This window comes from Triticum dicoccoides, chromosome 3A (assembly GCF_002162155.2).
Source record: "Triticum dicoccoides isolate Atlit2015 ecotype Zavitan chromosome 3A, WEW_v2.0, whole genome shotgun sequence".
Classification (NCBI taxonomy): domain Eukaryota; kingdom Viridiplantae; phylum Streptophyta; class Magnoliopsida; order Poales; family Poaceae; genus Triticum; species Triticum dicoccoides.
Window position 1 is genome coordinate 361,302,249 of NC_041384.1, and position 4,912 is coordinate 361,307,160.

Genomic DNA, 4,912 nt, shown 5'->3' on the forward strand with positions numbered 1-4,912 from the left:
TGCCTCATCCTCCTTCACTAGCCGAGGTTATGATGGAAGCTGAGAGAAACAAGCGGGAGACAAACCGTTTGTTGGAGCGTATTGAACAGAATACAGCACACCATCAGAGGGCTAACGTGGTGTCACTCAGTGATTTTATCAAATTGCATCCACCCACGTTCCACCACTCCGTCGAGCCCCTCGACGCTGATGACTGGCTTCGCAGTATCTCTCACAAACTGCGTTCCGCGCTGGTAGCGGAGGCTGACAAGGTCACCTTTGCTGCATATCATCTTGAAGGCCCCGCCAGTCTATGGTGGGAGAATTATGGAGCTATGCGCCCAGCGGGCCATGTCACAACTTGGGCTGAGTTCAGCGAGGCTTTCCGTGAACATCACATTCCGGAGGGTCTCATGGACCGTAAACGTGAAGAATTTTGCAGTTTCACCCAAGGCCGACTTTCTGTGGATGCCTATAGCAGGGAGTTTGGTAATCTCGCCCAATATGCAACTGAGGAAGTGTCTACTGACGCCAAGAAGCAAGCAAGGTTTCGTAAGGGCCTTAGTCCTGAGCTTCGCCGCGACCTCCGTCTGCATGAGTGCACATCTTTTTCGAAACTTGTCAACAAAGCCATCAGTGCTGAAACTGGTCAGACTGACTATGACGCAACATGCAAGCATGGACGTGACATGGGTTCCTCATCCGGTGCTGGTCCTCAGAAGCGCCGCGTGTGGGTACCCAACACTGCCCTGCCACCCAGGTTCACACCGAGGCCATCTTTCCAGGCGCCTCGCCCTGTTCAACAGTCTGCTCCAGCCAAGCCCTATGGGGGTTCAACTAACAATGCTCCTCCACGTACCAGTTCCGTGACTTGTTTCAAGTGTGGGGAATCTGGTCACTATATGCGTGAATGCCCCCAGACCAACCCCAATCAATCTGCTAAAGCTGTTGGCCGTGGCAAGCCGACAGGAAAAGTATTCCACGCCAAGCCGGTCACCGCTTCACGTGGCCATGTCAACTGCATCTCTGCCGAAGAAGCTCAAGAGGATCCCAACGTCGTTCTCGGTACGCTTCTTGTTAATTGCCACCCGGCATCTGTTCTTTTCGATACAGGAGCCTCTCATTCTTTTATATCCGAAAGTTATGCTCGTCTGCATAACGTTGCATTCTGTGACATGCCATCCACTATGGAAATCTCTACCCCTGGTTCTAGATGGCAGACCTCTAGGGTAAGTTATGGAAATGAGATCCAAGTCGACAGACTTGTTTTCCTCGCGTCTTTGATAGCCCTTAAATCTTCAGATATTAATATCATTCTGGGTATGGACTGGATGTCGGCTCATCATGCCCAAATCGATTGCTTCTCTAGGACTGTTCAACTCACCCATCCTTCAGGAAAGATAGTTAATGTCTTGACCCGAATAGCCAAGCGACAATTATATTCTCTTAACGCCAGCCCTTTGCCAGACCTTGAGGACGTTCTGGTAGTCCGTGACTTCCCGGATGTCTTTCCAGAGGAATTGCCAGGTGTTCCACCTGACAGGGATGTTGAGTTTGTAATAGACCTCATTCCAGGAACCGTTCCGATTGCTAGAAGACCTTATAAGATGGCACCACTAGAACTAGCCGAGCTTAAGAAACAACTCGATGAGTCCTTGAAAAAGGGTTTCATCCGACCTAGTTCATCTCCGTGGGCTTGCCCCGTCCTATTCGTCAAGAAGAAGGATGGTACGGACCGGATGGTTGTAGATTACCGACCTGTCAATTTGGTCACAATCAAGAACAAATATCCACTTCCCAGGATCAACGACCTGTACGATCAGCTCGCTGGATCCTCAGTCTTCTCCAAGATGGATTTGAGGTTGGGCTACCACCAAATCAAAATCAGGAACGGGGACATTCCTAAAACGGCCTTTGTTACTCGTTACGGCCAATACGAGTACACCGTCATGTCCTTCGGATTAACCAACGCTCCAGCCACCTTTTCTCGGTTAATGAACTCCATCTTCATGGAGTATTTGGATAAATTCGTCGTGGTTTACCTCGATGATATACTCATCTACTCCAAGAACGAGGAAGAACATGCCGAACATCTAAGGCTAGTGTTGCAGAAACTTCGAGAGCATCGCCTTTATGCCAAATTTTCTAAATGTGAATTCTGGTTGTCAGAAGTGACCTATCTGGGTCATGTAATATCTGGTAAAGGTATTGCTGTTAACCCTGAGCGAGTTCAAGCCGTCCTTAATTGGACTCCACCCGAATCGGTCAAGCAAGTTCGGAGTTTTCTGGGCTTAGCGAGCTATTGTCGTCGCTTTGTCGAGAACTTCTCCAAAGTTGCCAAACCTCTAACCGAACTCCTCAAGAAAGATAAAAAGTTCGAATGGACTCCACAATGTGAGCACAGCTTTCAGGAACTAAAAAGACGCCTGACCTCTGCTCCCGTACTGGTACCGCCAGACTTCTCTAAGGACTTTGTTATCTACTGCGACGCTTCGCGACAAGGACTAGGTTGCATTCTCATGCAAGATCGACACGTAATTGCCTACGCTTCACGGCAATTGCACCCACATGAGGAGAATTATCCTACTCATGATCTAGAGCTTGCAGCCGTAGTCTATGCACTTAAGACCTGGCGACATTACCTCCTCGATAATCGTTGCGAAATATTCACTGATCACCAAAGTCTGAAGTATATTTTCACCCAACCGGATTTGAATCTCAGGCAGAGACGTTGGGTTGAATTGATCACCGACTTCGACTTAGGAATAACCTACACCCCAGGGAAAGCCAACGTCATGGCTGATGCGCTAAGTCGTAAATCTTATTGTAACAACCTGATGTTACAACAAAGTCAACCGCTTCTCCATGAGGAATTTTGGAAGCTTAACCTTCATATTGTTCCTCAAGGTTTTCTCTCCACCATGGTGGCAAAACCTACCCTTACGGATCAAATTATCAAAGCACAGAAGGTAGATCCGGGAATCTCCCGCATCAAGAGGAACATTCAGAAAGGAATTGTGAATTGTTTCTCCATTAATGATCAAGGAGTCGTATACTTCGGGAATCGATTAGTAGTTCCCAAAGTGCGCAACCTAAGGCGATTAATCCTTAAGGAAGCTCATGAATCTCCTCTCACTATTCATCCCGGTAGTACTAAGATGTATCAGGACCTACGCCAGAGGTTCTGGTGGACTAGGATGAAGAGAGAAATTGCTCAGTATATTGCTAACTGCGACGTCTGTCGTCGTGTAAAAGCAGAGCACCAACGGCCTGCTGGCACCCTTCAACCCTTAGCTATTACTGAATGGAAATGGGATAAAATTGGTATGGATTTTATTACCGGTTTTCCCAGGACCAAGAGAGGGAATAATGCTATCTTCGTCGTGGTCGATCGTCTTTCCAAAGTAGCCCATTTCCTACCTGTTCGAGAGAGTATAACCGCTAGCCAGCTGGCAGACCTATACATCTCCCGAATAGTGTCCCTTCATGGTGTCCCTTTGGAAATTAACTCGGATCGAGGAAGTCTTTTCACCTCTCGATTTTGGGAAAGTTTCCAAAATGCTATGGGAACCCGTCTTTCCTTTAGCACCGCTTTCCACCCTCAGTCGAGTGGTCAAGTGGAACGCGTCAACCAAATTCTAGAAGACATGCTTCGAGCCTCTGTTATCTCATTTGGAATGGACTGGGAGAAGTGCCTTCCGTTTGCCGAATTCGCTTACAACAACAGCTATCAATCTAGCTTGGGTAAAGCCCCTTTTGAAGTTCTCTATGGACGACGATGTCGAACACCCCTTAACTGGTCAGAGACCGGGGAAAGACAATTCTTTGGCCCGGATATGATTCAGGAAGTAGAAGAACAAGTTCGTATCGTTCGTGAAAAGTTGAAAACAGCCCAATCCCGTCAAAAGAGTCAATATGACCGAAAACATAAGGCTATGACTTTCGAGGTTGACGAGAAGGCCTATCTTCGGGTCACCCCTCTGAAGGGAACCCATCGTTTCGGTATCAAAGGCAAATTGGCTCCTCGTTACATTGGACCTTTTCGCATTCTTGCCAAACGAGGAGAAGTTGCCTACCAGTTGGAACTACCTCCACACCTCTCCAGAGTTCACGATGTCTTCCACGTTTCTCAACTCAGGCGTTGCTTCTCGGATCCTATCCGTGAAGTGGACCACGAAACGCTTGATCTCCAAGATGATCTTACATATCGAGAGTACCCCATTCGTATCCTCGATCAGGCCGAACGTACCACCCGACGTCATAATATCAAGTTTCTCAAGGTTCAATGGTCGCACCATTCTGAGGATGAAGCAACTTGGGAAAGGGAGGATCGTCTTCGACTCGAGTACCCCGCCTTCTTCCCGGAGGAACCCAAATCTCGGGACGAGATTCTTTTGAGTGGGGGTGAGTTGTCACAACCTAGCTAGTCATGCATTAGAGTGTTGCATCATGTTTACTCTTTCATCAGAAACTTGAAATAGGGATGACAGAACCCCCAGTCCCCTCTGAAACCAACTAGGGTTACTAAAATAATTTTTCAATGAACCTGAAATGCCCTTCTAAAATGCCCATCATTTTTGTCTTGGTTCAGAACCTCTGCCAAAAATGGTGCACATTTTCCTAGGCCATCCTAGGGTTTTTGAATTAAATCATAAATATTTGAATTTGGGCATTTAAAATAATATAAAATATTTAAATGCTCAAATATCTCCAAACTAAAATGTTTCATGTTGGAAATAATCCAACTATGGGCCAGGAATAGTTTGGTGATTTTTGAACTTGCCTAGGTATTTTATTTAATTCAACAAAGTTGCAGATATATTAAATAAAACAGAAACAGAAATAAAAAGGGGGAAAACTTACCTGGGCTCCTCCACTGTGCGGCCCAGCCAGCAGCGGCCCAGCCCACCACTGCAGCTCTCCGTCGTCTTCC